Here is a 22,985-nt window from a genome sequence, read left to right on the forward strand (position 1 = left end):
CCCTCTTTCCCGGGGATTCTCCTCCCAGTGGCAGATGGCTCCTCGTCCACTGCTCTCTTTCTCACTAGTTGGAACTGCCTCCTGAAGTCTTATCATTCTTTTCATTATTTACTTTTCCAAGTATTTTTTTCTGACTTAAAAAGACTCTTTTTTTAAGAGCAATTTGAGGTTCATGGCAAAATTGTGAAGGATGTACAGATTCTCCTGCCCACCCTCTCCCCACAGCCTGCCTCATTCAACACACCCAACCAGATGGTACATTTGTTACAAGGGATGAGCCTACAGTGACTTACCACAATCCCCGAGTTCATAGTTGACACTCATGGTGTTGTATGTATTTCATCATGCTATGCTCATGCTAAGTTGCTTTAGTCACGTCCAACTCTTTGTGACCCCATGGTCTGTAGCCCACCAGGCTCCTCTGTTCATGGGATTCTCTAGGCAAGAATACTGGAGTAGGTTGCCATTTCCTTCTCCTGGATTTGAACAAATATAAAATGACACGTATCCATCATTATAATATTATACAGAGTATTTTTACAGCCCTGAAAGTCCTCTGTGCTTCTTGATTAGGTATTTCCTCATGTGGTTCAACATTAAAACATTCAAAAGTCTCCCTTCCAGACAGTCCCATAGCCACCCAGTTCCATTCCACCCAGAGACCACCCGTGTGTTACTTTCTTGAATACGCATTTGGAGATATTTTATACACATAATATGGGAGAGCAAACTGATGAGAGGTAAAGCGAAGCGTGAAATATAAAAGTAATAACAGGTTGGCACCAAAAACAGAACTGAAAGACACACACAGGGAAAAATCAGATAGGTTTGCTTAATGCCAGCTGAGCTCATGAACTATAATGTAAAGCAACCACCTGGCTCTTTGCATGATTTGGGTCACAGATGCACAAGGTAGGCTGCACACATCTGGAAGGAAAGCAGTTTGCATCAGAGCCATCACCAAGGTAGGGCCATGGCCTGTGTGTGGGTGGGAGGTCCAGGACTCCTAAAGGAGATCTTGAGTAGGATTCTGGGGCAGACTCAACAGAGAGAGTGAAGATGATGGGAGGGATGGTATTTGGACAAATGCATAAATTCAAGAATGTGTATTTGGGCATCTGGGGCATTGAGGTTTTCAATCAGTTGACAATGTGGACATTCTGGCTTTGGAAGTATCATGTGTTCCCCTGCATTACTCCCTGGTCTCTTGGTCCCATCTGGGGGATGGGCTGCAGCCAGGGCAGGAGCGGTGCCCTCCTTTGGTTGTGTGTGTGAATCTCTGTTCCCCTCTTCTCCTCTGGTGCATGGCCTGTCCCTCCATTAAGTGGAGGGAGTGATACTGCCGTGCACAGCGTGTACTTTATTCCAGTGAAGCCAGCCTCCACTCAGAAAGAGCCCCATCCTTAACCTCTATACCCTTCTGCCTTCTCTTGGTTGCCTCTTTGCATATATCCATCTTTAAAGCACAAGTATTTATTCTTCAGTCCGTCATCGAGGATATTTTTAAAAAATGCCCTCAAAATGCCATTGAGGATATTAAAAAAAACTGATGGGATGATGGCTCCATCCATGGAGTAGGACTGTAGCTTGAGCTGTGTCTTGAATCCTCTTGAATCTATTTAAAGACACCTCTCTCCTCTTCCAAGGGACCATGCAAATAGTCATTATTCACATTAGCAGATGGAACGCCAGTTCCTGGTAGGTCTTGAGAGGTACCGGTAGCCTATACTAATTCAGGATTAAACAACATTTTGCAACTCTGAATTGACAAGTGTGTGTCTGTGCTAATTCACTTCAGTCGTGTCCGACTCTTTGCAGCTCTATGGATTGTAGCCCACCAGGCTTCTCTGTCCATGGACTTTTCCAGGCCAGAATACTGGAGTGGGTTGCCATGCCCTCCTCTACGGGATCTTCCTGATCCAGGGATCAAATGAGAGATTCTTATATCTCCTGCGTTGGCAGGTACGTTCTTTACCATTAGTGCCGCCTGGGAAGCCCCTGAATTGACATATTATCACAAAAAATCTTCACTAAGTATTGACTCCAGCTGTATGTAGGGCGATGGAGTCTTGAGTTGCCATGCTGTGTGATTGGCTCACAGCATCTCATCCCCTCCACCCCACTCCCACCTTCTGCTCCCATCCCAGCCTCCTCTCCGCATCCCTCGCCCAGCAGTCAGATGAGACCCATCTTATTGTAGGTCGTTATCATTATCACATCTGTGATGAACAACAATCAAAACCCAAATAGAATTTCTCAGATCTTCCCTCTGGTTAAAAAAAAAAACAACTAATGATGTTTCAAGGTCAGGGCTAATAGTAGTGCAAAAGTACTGTATTTGTTAATGTGTATGCATGTATTGAATGTCCATGCTTTGTTCTGACTTTCAAATTTAACAAAATGGGTAAAACTGTGAATAGATAAATATGCTTTTCATGAATTCAGGCTTCTGGCAAAGCATTTAAAGGGTAGAGATACTAAGGATTGTTCTTTCAGCACGTGAAGGACAGAATAAGTAATCCCCTTGGGGGCAGGGTATTGGGGCATGTGCGTGTGTGTTTTCTAGATGATTAGAGAGTACTTCTGAAGCTGAAATCATGCGAATGAACCTTTCTTGGTATCTTCAGATGACATTGGGTTGATTTGTCTTCACAACACCCTTTCACCTGTCTTGGTCCTACTGTGAAGTTCTGCAGGTCAGTTTCACGCCCTGGGTGACCTCTTTCTGCACTCTGCAGAAACAGGGGACCACGGTTGACATTGCTCTCTATTTCCTTTCAATTAAGCACCAATCAAAAGTTGTCAGTGAGGTTATAAAACTGATACAGGTAGGATTCCAGAAAGAAAATCCCTGTGAGTAAAGCAAAGATCTTGAAGTGACACTTTGACAAGCCTGGTTCATTTGTCGCAAAATGTCCAGGATCCCTTTTTAAGCTTCCCATGAAAACCTGTGTACTTTGAGATTCAAAGTCCCATGAATCTTTGCCTGGCAGAAATGTAAATGTTTTGAGAAGGCTGAGTCTTTGCAAGTTTGAGCCACTGCAGATGCTAAGGGACCTGCGGATGAAGGATGGGTGATGTAGGCTGGTGTTCTGGGCAATTTCTATCTCTGACAAGACACAGGTCCCTCTCTCACGCCCCTACCCCCACATCTCCTGCCACCTTCCGCAGACACCCGGGTTTGGGACTGTGGAGAGAATGGTCCCTTCTTCCAGATTTGGGCCCATTATGACAAGAGGATGAGGGCTAAGGAGACCCCCAATTTAAACCCAAGCCATGGTTTATACCATGATTCTTCCTTTGCCCTTTTCAAGTGTAGATGGGGAGCATTGGAGCTGATCCAGGCTGCTTTGTGAATTTTAAACTCTGTGTCCGACCCCAATGGGCAGCCTGGAAGTGTCCTCAGAACAGAGCCCTGCGGCCATCAGATGCCTGAGACTAGGAAGGAAGAAAAGAATGGAGAGAACCGAGCGTAACTGTGGCTGCCCTGTGTTGGATGTTACTGCAATCTGGCTGAACCCCTGTTCAGCAAAATGGAGGAGAAACAGTACTTCTTTATAACCAAATCACTGTGCTGTACCCCTGAAATGAACACAACACTTAAATCAACTATATTTCAATAAAAACAGGAAAAGAGAAAAACAAGGGCTTCCTGCCTTTCTTTCTCTCTCTTTTTTGAAGTACAGTTAATACAATGTCGTGTTCATTTCAGGTGTACAACAAAGTGATTCAGTTACACAGATACTTGCATCCACTCTTTTTTAGATTATTTTCCTATATAGGTCATTACAGGGTATTGAGCAGAGTTCCCTGTGCTATATTCTACTGCAGGTCCTTGTTGGTTATCTATTTCATGCACAGTAGCATGTATATGTTAGGACTCACTGACACCAGCGGGTGGAAATTCTACCCTTGGCCGCTGTTATTCACAGCCCTGTAGCTGCACCCTGGGGGAGGGGTGGAGCTGCTGAATGGACCCCTGGGCTTAGCATCAGGAGACTGGGTCCAGTTCAGCTACTTGTTAGTCCTGTGGCCTCTAGAAAGCTGTTTGTTTTCTTCTAGGGCTGGTTGTCATATGGGGACCTGTCATCGAGGTGTGGGGATGTGGAGAGATTCAAGTGAGGATGAAAGTGAAAGTCTTAGTTGCTCACTCAAGTCCGACTCTTTGCGACCCCACAAACTGTAGCCTGCTAGGCTCCTCTGTCCATGGGATTCTCCAGACAAGAATACTTGAGCGGGTAGCCATTCCCTTCTCCAGCGGATCTTCCTGACCCAGGGATCAAACCCAGGCCTCCTGCACTGCAGGCAGATTCTTTACCATCTGAGTCCTCGGGGGAAGCCCTGGTTGAGTGAGGATGGTGACTGGTAACTGAAGACCAGCCACATGCAAGTGAGGTTGGTTCTGAGGCTGTGGCATGAAGAGCTGAGTAGAAATGTGCAGGTCTAGCTAACCATAGACTTTTAGTAAGTTACAGCCGGATGGGAATGGAGCAAATATTTCCTCTAGCTCTTCCACTGGACAGATAAGAAAACTGAATCTTAGAGATAGAGAATCACTGGGAGGGTTTTCTTGGGCTATTTGAACAGCCTCAGAGGTCCCTGGAGAGATCTGTACTCTGTAGCCATGCCACATCCCACCCAGTGAGATACTGCTAGGGTCCCAGGGAGTCTTAACAATTCCTAGATGAGGAGCAGCTCACCAGGCCAAAGCCATGGAGACTCTTGCCTGCTCAAATAGTAGAACTGATGATCTGAAAGACAGACATAGGACTAACCCTGCATAATGAACAAAGGCCAAGGGCATGATCAAGACAAGAACCAGAGGGTTTTTTTAATTTTTAAATATTTTCTTTAAAACAATTTTATTGAAGTGATTTACAATGTTGTATTATTTTCAGGTGTACCACAAAGTGATTAAATTGTCCATACATTCATTCTTTTTCAGATTCTTTCCTCATACAGGTTATCACAGAATATTGGGTAGTGTTCTCTGTGCTATACAGTGGGTCCTTGTTGGCTTTCTGTCTTATATTTAGCAGTGTGTCTCTGTTAAGCTGAAGCTCCTGATTTATCCCTTCCCCCCCAACGTTTCTCCTTTGGTAGCCATAAATTTGTTTTCATTAAGTCTTTGCTGTTTTGTAAATAAGTTCCTTTGTATCCTTTTAAAAATTGGATTCCACTGATGAGTGATATCTTATGATATGTCTTTCTCTGTCTGACTTACTTCACTTAGCATGGTCATCTCTGGCCCCATCTATGTTGCTGCAAATGGCGTTATTTCATTCTTTTTCATGGCTTAGTAATATTCCATTGTATTTATGGACCACATCTTCTCTATCCATTCCCAAAAAGTCCCTTGACCTTAGGAACATGGGTAAGCTCAGTCACCTCTTCCACATCCCACAGAATCAAACATGCCTGTTCACTGAGGTCCCTCTTGGGTGGGCAGGGCCACGAGAAGCTGTGACTCATGGCTGCTTCCTCGAGGGCTCTTTCTCCACAGCAAATTGCTCTGATGCAGAATCGTAGGTGTGGACGAGAGTAACGTTAAAGGCTACAGCTTTATAGGGCATGAATAAAGGTTGATGCATGATGCCGACTAACAAAATAAGGGGCCATGTAAGCTATTGACCACACCCAGAGAGGCCTTGACTTGCTCCCTGGGGCCAGGGCTGCTGGTTCACTCAAAATGGAGAAGGCAGAACATGGGAGCAAAGGAGAAACCCAGGCGCTAGTCCAGGAGAACACAGCCCTCTTCTTTACAGAGATTTGCATACAGGCGGGGCCCAGGGCAATCTTTGCTTTGAGACAACCAACCTCTGCAACTCCAGTCACACAGGGAAATGGAGGAGGGACAGCTGCATCCTTGCTACCTCTGGAATGTTGGAAACACTGCCTGGGGAAGTGAAATAGTCTCCCACACTCTCCTGTTCTCTGTCTCCACCTTCCTTCAAAACCTGCCAGGCTCATGATCCACTCAAGCAAGAAGTCTGTACTCGCTCTCTTTTCCTTGACACTGATGATGTGGTGAAACCTACAGATAAATGACAGCAGGGCAGGGGCTCTAGTGTCTTCACTGGGGGATAAGCATTTCTCTCTCTGTTTTTCTGGGCCACTGGATGTAGCATGGGCCTGATGCAGAAAGACGGAGAAATGCCTGACACAGGTGGCAGGGGAGACCAGGGCTCCAGGAGCAGCGAGCATCATTTACGCATTTGCTGGGAAACTGGGCACCCAAGAGCTGTGGTGCAGAGGGTTCTGAGGTCTGTTCCTCAGAACAGACTGTGAAGGGGACGGCTGCACTCTTTCCAGGAGCAGGGCTTGTCAGGGTTTGGACTTTCTCTAGAGCTTTTCCGGAAGGACTGCCTGCAGCTCCTGTAGTGAGGGGGGACCCCCGTGATCCTCTGAGCCGAGTCGATTTGGGGAGCTGTCAGAGGGGATGGCATTGCTCCCCCTGGAGTGTGGCCAGGGCACGAGGGGGACTTTTCTAAAAACAAGCCATTCGTGTTTGGACGCTGTGCTTCTGTTTCCACAGCAACCAGACACATAGTGCCAGGCTACATGCCCTGTGATGCCCTGTGCCAGTGGGGGCCAGGACTGAGTTGGGCAGGAGGTTCTCTGGCCTATTTTTCTGCCAAGTAGGGTGTGATGGATGGAACCCATGGAATATGCTCAGGCCTGAGCCCCTCCCAGGTTATCAGTGGGGTCTGCTTTTCCCAGGGGCTGTCTCTCTGGGCCGCTCCTAGGAACTCCCCCTCCCAGAAGCCAGGCTGACCCATGGCATGGGCCCCACCAAACACCAACGCTCCTTTTCAGCTATCAGTGGGGGTGGGGGAGGCAAGCAGCTTTACCCAAGATGAAAAAACACTATTATTAGTTTTTAAATGAAAACGTAAGGTGTAGTCATTATTTTTTTTAATCAAGCATAAAAATAAAAGTAGAAAGAAGAAATGAAGACATCACCTATGATCTCCCTCTTTCCATAACTTTCTAGAGGAAATGTATGTATTTTTCTACACAAATATGCACATTAAGTTGAATATTTTTTCCTTTTATAAGAATGGGGTGAAATCAATCTTTGCCAACTGATTTTCTTACTTAGTCATATATCATAACAATTTTCCAGGGCCATAATTATAGATTTATGTAGTCATTTTAATAGTTGCATATAACTGCATATAGAAGAATCATAATTTAACTTAGGGGTCAGCAAACTTTCTGGAAAGGACTGGACAATAAATATTCTTGTGGACCAGATGGACTCTGTTGCAACTACTCAAGTCTGCAATTAGGGCTCCCAAGTGGTCAAAGATAATATGTAAAATATATAAATGAAACGGCTATGTTCCAATAAAACTTTGTTGACAAAACCAGCCAGGTCCTGGGCTGGTTTTGGCATGTGCATGCATGCACGCACATATATGCACACAAAATCCAGAGGTAGATATACATGTGTACACACACATACATACACACACACATATATACACACACACACAAACCTAGATAGTGTGTTGAAAAGCGGAGACATTACTCTGCCGACAAAGGTCCATATAGTCAAAGCTATGTGGTCTTCCCAGCGGTGTGAGAGCTGGACTATAAAGAAGAAGAATGCAAAAGAATTGATGCCTTTGAATTGTGGTGCTGGAGAAGACCCCTGAAAGTCCCTTGGATAGCAAGGAGAGCAAAGCAGTAAATCTTAAGGGAAATCAACCTTGAACACTCATTGGAAGGACTGATGCTGAGGTTGAAGCTCCTCAACCTCAGCTCCTCAGTATTTTGGTCATCTGATGTGAATAGCAGATTCATTGGAAAAGTCCCTAATGCTGGATGGCATCACTGATGCAATGGACATTTACTTGGGCAAACTTAGGGAGATGGTGAGGGACAGGGAGGCCTGGCATGCTGCAGTCATGGGAGCTGGACACGACTGGGTGACTGAACAACACACACACACATATGCCTGTGTGTGCACGTACCTGTGTGCATGCACATGTACAAAGTGTGCATGCATACGCCTACGTGCATGTGTGTGCATGCATGTACACATGTGACCATGTGTGCATGCAAGCATATGCCTGTGTGTATACAAAAACATAGTTCTCCTATTTGCAGGGCAGGAACAGAGAAACAAACCTAGAGAACAGACTTGTGGACACAGCGGGGGAAGGAGAAGTTGGGACAAATTGAGAGAGTGGCGTGGAAACATACACATCACCGTGTGTAAAACAGAGAGCCAGTGGGAAGATTCTGTATAACACAGGCAGCTCAGCCAGGGGCTCTGTTATGACCTAGAGGGGTGGGGTGAGGTATGGGTGGGAGGGAGGCTCAAGAGGGAAGGGACATATATATACATACCTAGAGCTGAATCACATAGTTACACAGCAGAAACCTCAACAACATTGTAAAGAGATTATCCTCCAATTGAAAATAAATAAAAAACATAGTCCTCTAGGTTTATGGTCAATGGGCATGAGGCATGCACGCCAGTCCCTGTGCGTGGGACTGTTCCCTGTGCATCTGTTCTCTGTCCAACACACCAGTGATGGCCTGGGACATGGGACAGGTGCTGGGTGGCGTGGGGCTGAAGCCAGAAAGGGGATGTAGGGCTGAAAGGGCCTTTGTGGTTCAGTTCACCTCGGGAACTGGTGGGCCCAGCTTTGAAGGCTTCCAGGGCCCATTCCAGATGAAACTCGCAGTCCCAGGAGGGAGAAGGGCAGAGCAGGGACCGCGCATGCAGACAGAGGAGCAGGTGGCCTTGGACCCACCCCATGGCTCACACACTGGGAATGGGGGCTGGGGGTCGAGGCTACAGAGAGGCAGGACCAACACGCTGGGCTCATGTCTCAGAAAGGTGTTGTCTGATCAAGGGCACATCTCAGTCCATTTTCTGGGCCGGTGGCACAGCTCCTGAGGAGCCCTCCAAATGAGGCAGTAAGATGAAGGGGCAGCGACTTAGTCTGGAGCTAATCTCAGCATCCACAGGGGCTGTTTAGAGAAACACAGCGTATGCTGATGCAGGGCCATGCTCTGAAGGGAAGCAGCCCTTTGGGGAGTGGATTCAGTGGGTGCCCCCTTGCTCACATCATGAATGATTTTGATGGCATGAATTCACAGCTGTGCCCATCACCCCAGGCTTCCGTGTGGGGAATGTGGACACGGGTGTGGGGGAGAGTGGTTAGGAGGGTCCGCCCATGCTCCAGGGGAGAGGCGATGGGGTGCATGGGTAGAAGATGCTGAAGCTGCTGGAGCCACCCTAGGTGACATCAGGCATGAAGGGAAGGAAGCCGGTCCATGATGATGGGCCTGCTTTTCCCTGAAGAGGAGACTCATTTTGAGGAAGGTGGGTGTCTGAGTCTGAAGCTCTGGGAGTGAGGTTGAGGCTGGAGAGACAAACTTGAGGATCATCAGGGAAACATGACATTTAAGACCCCAGAGTGAAAGCATTTGGCCCCAAGATTGCTCCCAAGGCTCATTTGAGGGCTTTTGCTACAAAGGCAAGCTGATTCAACATTGCTAATCATCAGAGAAATGCAAAGCAAAACCCCAGTGAGATATTACCTCACACCTGTCAGAATGGCTATCATCAAAAGAGACTGCAAGTAACAAATGTTGTCAAGGAGCAGGAGAAATGGGAGCCCTTGTAGGCAGCTGATGTGAATGTAAATTGCTGTCGCCACCGTGAAGAACTGTATGCTGCTGCTGCTGCTGCTAAGTCGCTTCAGTCACGTCCGACTCTGTGCAACCCCAGAGATGGCAGCCCACCAGGCTCCCCTGTCCCTGGGATTCTCCAGGCAAGAACACTAGAGTGGGTTGCCACTTCCTTCTCCAATGCATGAAAGTGAAAAGTGAAAGTGAAGTCGTTCAGTCATGTCTGACTCCTAGCGACCCCATGGACTGCAGCCTACCAGGCTCCTCCATCCATGGGATTTTTCAGGCAAGAGTACTGGAGTGGGGTGCCATTGCCTTCTCCAGAAGAACTGTATGGACGGTGCTCAAAAAACTAAAAAAATAGAACTACCATATGATCCAGCAATTCCACCGCTGGGGATATATCTGAAAAGAAAAAAGATTGGAAAAGATACATGGACCTCAGTGTTCATAGCAGCATTATTTACAGTGGGCAAGACAGGTAAGCAATCAAGTACCCATCAACAGACAAGTGAATTAAGAAGATATGGTAGAGATACACATTGGAATATTACTCAACCACGAAAAAGAATGAAATACCACCATCTGTGGCAATGTGGATGGATCCAGAGAATATTATGCTTGGAGAAATAAGTTAGAGAAAGATAAATACTCTATTTTATCACTTATATGTGGAATCTAAAAAATAAAACGAATGAATAAAACAGAAACAGACTCACAGATATAGAAAACGAGCTGGTGGTTACCAGTGGGGAGAGAGAAAATGGGAGGGACATAAAGGGGTAAAGGATTAAGATTTACAAGTTAGTGTGATTAAATAACCATCAAGGATATAATGTACAGCACAGGGAAATATAGCCATCAATTTGTAATAACTTTAAATGGAGATGGTGAAGGACAGAGACGCCTCGTGTGCTGCAGTCCAAGGCATCGCAAAGAGTTGGACACGACCGAGCAACTGAACAACAACTTTAAATGGAGCATAATCTGTAAAAATATTCAATCACTATGTTGTATACCTGAAACTAATACTATTGTCAATCAACCATACTTTAATTGAAAAAAAAAAGGGAAAGCAGAGAAATGCTTTCTCCCCGGCTCCAGACCCCACCTACCTGCCCAGCACTCAGCTGGATGCACTGCCTCTCTGAGGGTGGGGGCACTGGGGTGCCCCTCCCTGCTCCACCCATGCTCACAGCTTCTGCTGTCTCTGCACTTATCACCCTGTTTTGGGATTGCTCCTGGAATGCCTGCATCTTGCAACCCCCACTGCCCAGGGCACTGGGAGGGATCAGGATTCGGGATGATGAGCCAGAAGGGAGCACAGCCATGGAGGGGCTCTGTGAACATGCTTTAAATAAATGAATGCCAAGTCCTCCTGGATTGTTTTTGTCTGCCATGGCACTGGTTTCAGAACCCATTTTAGAAAATCAGTCCTGACATGCTCCCATCTCTCCACAGACCAGGGTCAGTTTTGTCTCTTGTTTACTCAACACTGTAATCCGGAGATATGTCACCAGGAGTTTTAATCAGGGGCAGACCCTGTGAGCTGTGTAACCTCAAGCAAGCTATGGAACCTCCACGACCTTGGTTTTTACATCAGTCAAAGAGCTGCTCTTTTTCTGCCTCTTGGATATGTGGTGTCTCCTGCTCAGTTCTGAAACAGAAACATGGGTGTGTGGATTCACGACTCTCCATGGGCTCCAAAACAAAGGCACAATCAATGAGTTTCTCAGAGAAGAGCTGGTTAGTATGTGTATATGGAGGGGGCAGATTTAGTCTCTCAATAGTCTTTATTCAGAATTGTGAATTTAAAAAAAACTTAATGAAAAGTATGCTTAAGTTGTGGCTCAGATGGTAAAGAATCTGCCTCCGAGGCAGGAGACCTGGGTTCAGTCCCTGGGTTGGGAAGATCCTCTGGAGGAGGGAATGGTAACCCACTTTGGTATTCTTGCCTGGGAATTCCCACGGACAGTGAAGCCTGGAGGGTCTATGTTGCAAAGACTCGGACATGACTGAGCAACTTTCACATGCTTAGGTTGTGGCAAAATATACATAACATAAAATTTACCATCTTAGCCATTTCTCTTTTTTTGGTGGGTTTGCTGACTTTTAAAATTGAAATATAGTTGATTTACAATGTTGTGAGTATGGTTTCAGTGTGTCTGCCCTCTGATGCCCTCTTGCAACATCTACCGTCTTACTTGGGTTTCTCTTACCTTGGACGTGGGGTATCTCTTCACGGCTGCTCCAGCAAAGCGCAGCTGCTGCTCCTTACCTTGGACGAGGGGAATCTCCTCACTGACGCCCCTCCTGACCTTGAATGTGGAGTAGCTCCTCTTGGCCCTCCTGCACACACATGGACATCACCGGATGGTCAACACCGAAATCAGACTGATTATATTCTTTGCAGCCAAAGATGGAGAAGCTCTATACAGTTAGCAAAAACAAGACCGGAAGCTGACTGTGCCTCAGATCATGAGCTCCTTATTGCCAAATTCAGACTTAAATTGAAGAAAGTAGGGAAAACCACTAGACCATTCAGGTATGACCTAAATCAAATCCCTTATGATTATACAGTGGAAGTGAGAAATAGATTTAAGGGACTAGATCTGATAGAGTGCCTGATGAACTATGGACTGAGGTTCATGACATTGTACAGGAGACAGGGATCAAGACCATCTCCATGGAAAAGAAATGCAAAACAGCAAAATGGCTGACTGGGGAGGCCTTACAAATAGCTGTGAAAAGAAGAGAAGCAAAAAGCAAAGGAGAAAAGGAAAGATATAAGCATCTGAATGCAGAGTTCCAAAGAATAGCAAGAACAGACAAGAAAGCCTTCCTCAGTGATCAATGCAAAGAAATAGAGGAAAACAACAGAATGGGAAAGACTAGAGATCTCTTCAAGAAACTAGAGATACCAAGGGAACATTTCATGGAAAGATGGGCTCGATAAAGGACAGAAATGGTATGGACTTAACAGAAGCAGAAGATATTAAGAAGAGGTGGCAAGAATACACAGAAGAACTGTACAAAGAAGATCTTCACCACCAAGATAATCAAAATGGTGTGAATGTGAAGTCAAGTGGGCCTTAGAAAGCATCACTATGAACAAAGCTAATGGAGGTGATGGAATTCCAGTTGAGCTATTTCAAATCCTGAAAGATGCTTCTGTGAAAGTGCTGCACTCAATATGCCAGCAAATTTGGAAAACTCAGCAGTGGCCACAGGACTGGAAAAGATCAGTTTTCATTCCAATCCCAAAGAAAAGCAATGCCAAAGAATGCTCAAACTACCGCACAATTGCACTCATCTCACATGCTAGTAAAGTAATGCTCAAAATTCTCCAAGCCAGGCTTCAGCAATACATGAACCATGAACTTCCAGATGTTCAAGCTGGTTTTAGAAAAGGCAGAGGAACCAGAGATCAAATTGCCAACATCTGCTGGATCATGAAAAAAGCAAGAGAGCTCCAGAAAAACATCTATTTCTGCTTTATTGACTATGCCAAAGCCTTTGACTGTGTGGATCACAATAAACTGCGGAAAATTCTGAAAGAGATGGGAATACCAGACCACCTGACCTGCCTCTTGAAAAACCTATATGCAGGTCAGGAAGCAACAGTTAGAACTGGACATGGCACAACAGACTGGTTCCAAATAGGAAAAGGAGTACGTCAAGGCTGTCTATTGTAACCCTGCTTATTTAACTTCTGTGCAGAGTACATCATGAGAAGTGCTGGACTGGAAGAAGCACAGGCTGGAATCAAGATTGCAGGGAGAAATACCAATCACCTCAGATATGCAGATGACACCACCCTTAGGGCAGAAAGTGAAGAGGAACTCAAAAGCCTCTTGATGAAAGTGAAAGAGGAGAATGAAAAAGTTGGCTTAAAGCTCAACATTCAGAAAACGAAGATCATGGCATCTGGTCCCATCACTTCATGGGAGATAGACGGAGAAACAGTGGAAACAGTGTCAGACTTTATGTTTCTGGGCTCCAAAATCACTGCAGATGGTGACTGCAGCCATGAAATTAAAAGACGCTTACTCCTTGGAAGAAAAGTTATGACCATCCTAGATCGCGTATTGCAAAGCAGAGACATTACTTTGCCAACAAAAGTCCATCTAGTCAAGGCTATGGTTTTTCCAGTAGTCATGTATGGCTGTGAGAGTTGGACTGTGAAGGAAGCTGAGCACCAAAGAATTGATGCTTTTGAACTGTGGTGTTGGAGAACACTCTTGAGATTCCCTTGGACTACAAGGAGATCCAACCAGTCCATTCTGAAGGAGATCAGCCCTGGGATTTCTTTGGAATGAATGATGCTAAAGCTGAAACTCCAGTACTTTGGCCACTTCATGTGAAGAGTTGACTCATTGGAAAAGACTCTGATGCTGGGAGGGATTGGGGGCAGGAGGAGAAGGGGACAACAGAGGATGAGATGGCTGGATGGCATCATTGACTAGATGGACGTGAGTTTGAGTGAACTCCAGGAGTTGGTGATGGACAGGGAGGCCTGGTGTGCTGTGATTCATGGGGTCACAGAGTCGGACACGACTGAGCGACTGAACTGAACTGAACTACAATGTTGTATTAATTTCTGTTGTTCAGCAAAGTGATCCAGCTTTATATATATATATATATGTATTGGAGAAGGCAATGACACCCCACTCCAGTACTCTTGCCTGGGAAATCGCATGGACGGAGGGGCCTGGTAGGCTGCAGTCCATGGGGTCACTAAGAGTCGGACACGACTGAACGACTTCACTTTCACTTTTCACTTTCATGCATTGGAGAAGGAAATGGCAGCCCACTCCAGTGTTCTTGCCTGGAGAATCCCAGGGACAGGGGAGCCTTATGGGCTGCCGTCTATGGGGTCGACAGAGTCGGACACGACTGAAGTGACTTAGCAGCAGCAGCAGCAGGGACCTCGAGGACTCAGACAGTACTTGTTCTTCTGTTTACTGGTTCAGTTCATGTAGCATTTGTTGTTGTTTTTCATTTGCTAAGTTGTTTATTTGCTTTGTTGTATTTTGCTAAGTCTGACTCTTTGTGACCTGATCGTCTGTAGCCCACCAAGTTCCTCTGTCTGTGGAATTCTCTAGGCAAGAATCCTGGAGTGAGTTGCCATTCCCATCTCCAGGGGATCTTTCCCGACCCAGGGATTGAACTCAGGTCCCCTGCACTACAGGAAGATTCTATACCATCTGAGTCACCAGGGAAGCCCTCATCTACATATTGTCCTCAAAATTCACCCATATTGTAGGCTGTGTCAGAACTTTCCTTGTTTTAAAGGTTGAATAATATTCCATTTATATTCCAAGTCATTTTATCTTTTCACCCACTGATGGACACTTGGGCTGCTTCTGCGTGTGTGTGTGCTAAGTCGCTTCAGTCCTGTCCTACTCTTTGTGACCCTAAGGACTACAGCCCCCCAGGCTCCTCTGTTCATGGGATTCTCCAGGCAAGAATTCTGGAGCAGGCTGCCACGCCCTTCTCCATGAGTTGCTTCTACTCCTTCGCTAATAAGAATAATGCTGCTATGAATATGGGTGTACTATCAGAACTCTGAATTGTATATTATAGCTGGACTCACATTCATTCTCTCAGCATCCTTGGTTTTCTTGGTCCTGTGGTTGATTTATCTAAAGCTATAAGAAACCTGAAATCATCTGAGCTGTTGTTCCTGCACAGTCTATGTTTTAAACTATTAAAAAAAAAAACAAAACAATTCCACAAGGTTTTTGTTGAGGGAGTTAAACATTAGATAACTTACAGTTTTATGGTTTGGGAGATACAGTTACTATTTTTTTTTCCTGAAGAATCATCTGTTTTATCTCCACTTGACTTTTTTAAAATGCTGGAACAGTTTTTTGATTGAACATGAAGCTTTTCTTTCTTTCTTTTTCCTGTGATGTTTATATGACCAAAGGTGGAAAAATAAGACCTTTGCTTATTAACAGAATGAATCAATCTCTTTCCCTCCTGGGAAATTGAAAACAATTTGGAGAAGAGAGTAAACTTCAGATTTCCTGTGATATGAATTGGGTGGACCTTTCCTCAAGGTAAGATTTAAGGTGGACCTAGCTGGGCTTGACAGACAGTGATGGAACCAGGTGTTACCATATTACATTCCAACTGGATCATTCTTTTCAACTGGAACCACCTGGCTCTCAACATTGGTACAGCCTCTTACAGCATCCCCAGGGAGAGCACAGAACGGAGAATGTCACTTTGTTAGCAAAGGTCACCCAGGGAGATATCTCAGCCCAGAGCCTTTCATGAGGCTACAGTGGACACCTGCTCCCACAGCAAATTCTTGAAGGCAGTGGTGGTTTACTGTTTGGTTCTTTCTTCCTTTTTTCTTTGTATGTGTTAGATGTGTTTGGGGAAACTCCCCCCAAGACTGGCGCATGGTTCACACATTCTTTGACTGTTTCACACGTTCTCCCTCTGGAGCTGGTGGCCGGGAGTTTCCAGCCAGCCTGAACTGGAGCCATTGGCCAGGGCATGCTGTCCATGGCTGGAGTTGTATCTAGTAGCATCTGGTACTTGCCCAGAAGTGGGACACAAAGAATAAACAAAGCAAAGAGACTGCTGTGGAAACTGGACTGCAGAACTGAGAAGATTCTCAGAAAAGTGGCTTCAGGCCAGCTCCTACTCTCTCCAAATATGCCAGGAATGCAGGGCCCGGAGGAAGGGACAAAACAGTGGAAAGAAGGAAAAACCACAGCCCATCACCGAGGGCACCCTTCCAGCTCCTCGTCTAGCTGTCCAAACAAAGCAAAAGGATGCGCCTCACCCCAAATAAAAGTGTATCGGAACTGAAAAACAATTGTTAGTACAGTTTGCATTTATATTGGGCAAGCATCTCCCCAAACGGATCTCTAATCTTTTTAGCATCCCCTTTTTGGGTGAGGACCAGTAAGAGTGAGGATTTATAGAAGCACCTACAGGGAGCGAGCAGGGATGAGATAGCAAACTTTAGTTGCCAGGGAACTGCTTGGAGCTGGAGATTCTTTCTCAGTTTGAGATGAAGATCAAGACAAAGGACAAAAGGCCAAAGCGGGGTTGGTTAGAGAACAAAACAAAAACAGGAAGTGGCCGACTCAGGGATTTTCCATGGAAGGTTAGGAAGCATATCCGGATATAAAGAGAAAAAGGAAGAAAAAGGGCACCTCTGAATCTCCTGGAAGCCACTTGAGATGCTGGGAAATTGGGTTTTCAGCAGACCCCAGCTTGATGGAGGCACAGCCGGCGATCAGGACACCAGACGGGAAGCCAGAGCCCTAGACTCAGCGCCGGCTCATCCTTGGCATGTCCCCAGGTCTCTGACACTCTTTGTTCTTCTCTTCTAAGGAGGCTTCTTCACCTCTTGAGTTCCTTAGAGCTGTTTCTGTGTGTCCTAACGAACTGTGAAAACAGTCTAGAATAACCCAGAAGCACATCCTCACCTGTAAGCAAGCATTCCCAAAGGATATTTGGCACACAGATGGAAAAATATTCGTGTTACGTGCCTGTTGCTGTTAGGACTACATGACTCAGTTCTTTTCCTACCACATTTAGCAGAGGCTGTGTGATGCGGGGGGAGGGGAGGTGCTGTCTGCTGTCCTTTTCATCTTGAACTCTGCCCTTCCCTTACTCCCTAGTCAGGGCAGAAGCAGGCTTCTTAGACCTGGCTCTTTCTCCATCTCTGCCTTCTCAGAAGTCAATGGGTGAGGGTCTGTGGGGCAGGGGAATGACCCATCTTGGGTGAGGGTCCAATAGAGAAAATGTCTCTGTTGCTGTCAGTAAATCTCAAGAGCAGGGATGTCCTGGATCCAGACTGTGTCCTCTGGGCAGTGGTCCTCGAAGGGCCCCACTTAGCACCATGAGGGAGATGTTGATTTGAGTTGAAGAGGTTTTTTTTTTTTGGCCAAGACAGGAGGAGACAGGGAATCTCTGGTTCCCGCCTGGGCTTGTTTTGTCTTGAGATCTTGTTTTACTCCCTAGTAGATCAAGGAAGTCAGAATTTTATCTGAGATGAGAAGAAGGTGCCAGAGGGTTTCTAACACCCTTTATGCAAATGAGCCAGGAAAGTAGATTGCAGGCAGCCATCAGAGGTCAAAGGTCACGCTCCACAATTCAACAAGTATTTTGCTCCAAATGAAGGAGGGCAGCGGGACTGAAGGAAATGAGTTGCAACTACCTCAATTCATGTGTGAAAATTTCCAATTAGAAATTCAAAGGACTTGTTGTTTAAAGAAAAAGTGAAGCAAATTCCTTTTATGTGTTTCCCAACTTCCTTGGTGGCCTCTGTTGAAGAGCTGGATCCCACTGCAGGAATCGTTTGGTTCCTGACCAGAAGCAGAATCTGAAATAAAGGAAAGGTCATCGATTACTTGGCTTCCGTTGCGAGCAGGGCGGGGTGGGGGTGAGGGGAGGGTAGGCATGGTGTTGGCACCCTACTGCCTGGGCCAAATCTGTCCCACAGCCTGATTTTGTCAATAAAGTTTTATTGGAACTCAGCTTCACCCATTTGTTGGTAGATGATCTGTGATTGGTTTCATAGTACAAGGGCAGAGTTGAGTAGCTGGGGCAGAGATCATACAGTCTGCAGAGTCAAAATATTTACTTTCTCTAAAGCTAGTTTGGAATGCTCAAACTACCGCACAATTGCACTCATCTCACATGCTAGTAAAGTAATGCTCAAAATTCTCCAAGCCAGGCTTCAGCAATACGTGAACCGTCAACTTCCAGATGTTCAAGCTGGTTTTAGAAAAGGCAGAGGAACCAGAGATCAAATTGCCAACATCCGCTGGATCATGGAAAAAGCAAGAGAGCTCCAGAAAAACATCTATTTCTGCTTTATTGACTATGCCAAAGCCTTTGACTGTGTGGATCACAATAAACTGTGGAAAATTCTGAAAGAGATGGGAATACCAGACCACCAGACCTGCCTCTTGAGAAACCTATATGCAGATCAGGAAGCAACAGTTAGAACTGGACATGGAACAACAGACTGGTTCCAAACAGGAAAAGGAGTATGTCAAGGCTGTATATTGTCACCCTGCTTATTTAACTTCTATGCAGAGCACATCATGAGAAACGCTGGGCTGGAAGAAGCACAAGCTGGAATCAAGATTGCTGGGAGAAATATCAATCACCTCAGATATGCAGATGACATCACCCTTAGGGCAGAAAGTGAAGAGGAACTCAAAAGCCTCTTGATGAAAGTGAAAGAGAAGAGTGAAAAGGTTGGCTTAAAGCTCAACATTCAGAAAACGAAGATCATGGCATCCGGTTCCATCACTTCATGGGAAATAGATGGAGAAACAGTGTTAACAGTGTCAGACTTTATTTTTGGGGGCTCCAAAATCACCACAGATGGTGACTGCAGCCATGAAATAAAAAGACGAATACTCCTTGGAAGAATAGTTATGACCAACCTAGACAGCATATTGCAAAGCAGAGACATTACTTTGCCGACTAAGGTCCGTCTAGTCAAGGCTATGGTTTTTCCAGTGGTCGTGTATGGATGTGAGAGTTGGACTGTGAAGAAGGCTGAGCCCCGAAGAATGGATGCTTTTGAACTGTGGTGTTGGAGAAGACTTTTGAGAGTCCCTTGGACTGCAAGGAGACCCAACCAGTCCATTCTAAAGGAGATCAGCCCTGGGATTTCTTTGGAAGGAATGATGCTAAAGCTGAAACTCCAGTACTTTGGCCACCTCATGTGAAGAGTTGACTCATTGGAAAAGACTCTGATGCTGGGAGGGATTGGGGGCAGGAGGAAAAGGGGACGACAGAGGCATCACTGACTCGATGGACGTGAGTCTGAGTGAACTCCGGGAGTTGGTGATGGACAGGGAGGCCTGGCATGCTGCGATTCATGGGGTCGCAAAGAGTCGGACACGACTGAGCGACTGAACTGAACTGAAAGCTAGTTCACAACCCATGTTCTCATTCACTGGCTCTTCCAGCCGCCACCCCCCCTCCCCCGTCATTCACTGGCTCTTCCAGCCGCCAGCTCCCCGCCCCACCCCGTCATTCACTGGCCTTAATTTTTGATCTGCAGTGGGTCCCTTTGGAAATATACGAACGTTCTATAATCCCATTTTAGAAAAATATTAATACGTGATCTCTTGGTTAAAAATACCTAGATGTGGGACTTCTCTGGTGGTCAGTAGTTGGGACTCTGTGCTCCCACTTCACAGGGCACAGGTTCGATCCCTGGTGGGGAACTCAGATGCCTCATACTGCATGGCATGGCCAAAAAAAAAAGTAACATGGACCCAGTTCAACTCTTCAGAACTCAAGAGAAACAACTCAGAGCCCAAGGCCCCCTGGCAGAATGGTCCACAGTCCACCTTCTACCAGAAAGAGGACACGCAATTTATCTTGGCCAGATGCAGCCTGTCAGGGACACAGACTTACTTTTGGGCTTGCTTACTTTTGTCTTACTTTCAGTTTTAAAATGAAAACAAATACATAATTTTCTCTGATCATAAAAATGCTTTGTGTTTCTTATCAAGAATTTTAAGAAGTACAGAAAATATGGAAAAGGTAAAAATCACCTTGAAATCCACCTCCACAGAGATGAGCAGTGCTAACAACTTGATAAACCCTTTCAGGTGTCTCTTTTAGGCCTACACGCCATCAACAAGTCCATAGATGGGCTGCACATATTCTATCTCCTACTTCTATCAAAATCATCCAGGAGAATATTATTATTAGGGACTTCCCAGGTGGTGCTAGAGGCAAAGAACCTGCCTGCCAATGCAGGTAAACTTAAGAGACTCAGGTAGAGACCTAGGTTTGATCCCTGGGTCAGGAAGATCCCCTGGAGGAGGGCCTGGCAACCCACTCTGGTATTCTTGCTTATCCTATGACAGGGGAGGCTGGGGAGTCCGTAGGGTCACACAGAGTCGGACAAGACTGATGATACCTGTGAATATTGTTCTCTGGCTTTGCATGTACATGTCCAACAACAAAGTTGCACAGTACTTTCATTTATTTATTTATTTACAATAAATATTTATTTATTTGGCTTTGCTGGGTCTTAGTTGTGGCACACAGACTCTTTCAGTTGTGGCATGCGGGATCTAATTCCCTGACCAGGGACTGAATCCAGGCTCCCTGCTTTGGGAGCTTGGAGTCTTAGCATCTTAGTCTTGGTCTCCCGTTGGGAGGTCCCAACGATTACACAGCATTAATAGTTTATTAAGTGGGGTATAATTCACTGGCTCAATCACATCTAGGTTGTTTCCTGTTTTCTTGGTTTTGTTTTATATTTATTTACCACACAGTCATGTGACTTTCTTTCTACTTACGTTTTTGTGCGTTTTCCTGATTGTTCAGCTGAGGCTAAATGTCTAGCCTTGAAATGAAGGAGTCAATGTTACTCATTAATAATGGTAATACACAGGATCAAACTGCCTCCAGAAAATGTGTAACACTCCACATCCACCAACAGTATAGGGCAGTGCTCGTTTCTCACTCTCTGGCCACTGTTAATATTTAAGGTTTTAGTCAATCTGATAGGTTAAAACTGACACAATATTGTCATATTGATTCGTGTTTCTTAGGTTGTTTTACATTTTTTTTTTAGCCGTGCCTCTTGGCGCTCAGGATCTTAGTTCCCCGACCAGGGACCAAACCTGCACTCCCTGCAGTGGAAGCTCGGAATTGTAACCACTAGGATCTCCAGGGAAGTCCTAAGAGCGCTTTACTTTCGAGTAGCATTGTCTATGATTGAATAGAGGCGAAAATACTGACTTCAAATTAGGTTCTCCTTATTACACAAGAACCCAACACTGGCACGAAAGCAGAGTTACTATTCAGAGGAGCCAGTTGCCTAGCACAGGACAGTTTGAAGCTCTTTGAGGACGATACTCTTTCATTGATTGATTTATTCATAGGATCACTGGTGACTACTTTCGGGTGCTTACTGAATGGCATCTGGAAGGCCACATGGTTTCGGTCAACAAGAGGCTTGGATGACAGGGATGACCTTTGTAACATTCTTGCAAGACTGCTTGCAGGCAGAGAGCCGACTCCGTGTTCTGTTAGTGACTCTACTCCATGCTGCATCCCATTTCAGCTTCCCCCACTTGTTTGGCTGCTCAGGCACTTTGTTTGAGCACAAGGATTTTGTCAGTTGCAGCGCGCAGGCTTAGTTGCCCTGCAGCATGTGGGATCCTACTTTCCAGACCAGGGATCGAATCTGGGTCCCCTGCACTGGAAGCTGGATTCTTAACTCCTGGACCACCAGGGAAGTCCCAGCTCCCTGGGTCTTGCATGGATCTGCCCATTTCTCTCCCTCCCAGCACGGGAAGATGACAGCTTCACGTTAGCCAACACAACCAAGAAAGCCGTAAGAACAAAGTCAGAAATGCTGTCTGGAACTCAGGGCAAGAGTGGATCAGAGAGTGGGGGGACAGCCGTGGCAGACAGTGGAGGAGAATGAGTCCCCAGAGTGGCAGCTCCGTCCCCTAGGCTTTATGGGGTCCTCGGGATGCCCAGGCGCGCCCGAGTCAGCTGCAGGATTGCGGTCCCTTCTAGGTCTGCCCCTCCGTGGTTTCCTGCCCGGCTGAATGGCCGTTGCTCCGTGGTGATGATTCACGGCGTTTGGAAAGTGTGGCTGTGTTCTGAACAGGGAAGTGAAAAATAACCCAGCCAAGGGCAGCACAGGACAGCAACGGGGCTGTCACAAGACATGAAGCTTTACTTTGGAAAACGCAGGGGGTGGGGCACCTCGGGGAAGTGGGTCTCGGTGGTTCGGCCCTGCTAGCCCTTCTGCAGAGCCTCAGCTTTTCCGAGCACTGGTCACCGAGCTGCCCCTTGGAAGCGGCTGCTGGTCTTGGCCCAGCGGCTGTGGGTAGAAGGAAGTGGACGGGTGATTCAGTGACTGTCGGCTTCCTCTCTGACTCAAGATTGGATCCGTTTTTTAGGGTGGTGCCAGGGGCCCTAGGCTGCTTTAGCTAGAATCTTTGGAGTCAGAACAGAGGCGCTGACCCCTGTGGTTGCTGGCTTTCCTCCGACCCTTTGGGATGGGTAAGGGGATTAGGCTGAACTCTCTGCCTCCCTCCTCGTTGGGTAAGCCCTTCTGACTTGAGGCCTGCCTGTGCTTCCAGCTGAGAGAGATCAGTGAGCTGGGGAGCAGAAGCCTCTCTAGGTCTGTGGCCATCTAGAGGGCTTGCTTGATTTGGGGGTCATATTTGGAAGAACATTTGGGCTCTGAGGGGCTTGGCTTTGGCAGGTATCAGACGTGTTGAACTAGCTTTCGTGGAGTCCATCTGTCCATCATGGTACACAGGGGCTCTGCTGCTCCCTTCCCACGAGCAGAGTCATGATCA

The sequence above is a fragment of the Capra hircus genome, chromosome 28 (assembly GCF_001704415.2).
Source record: "Capra hircus breed San Clemente chromosome 28, ASM170441v1, whole genome shotgun sequence".
NCBI lineage: Eukaryota > Metazoa > Chordata > Mammalia > Artiodactyla > Bovidae > Capra > Capra hircus.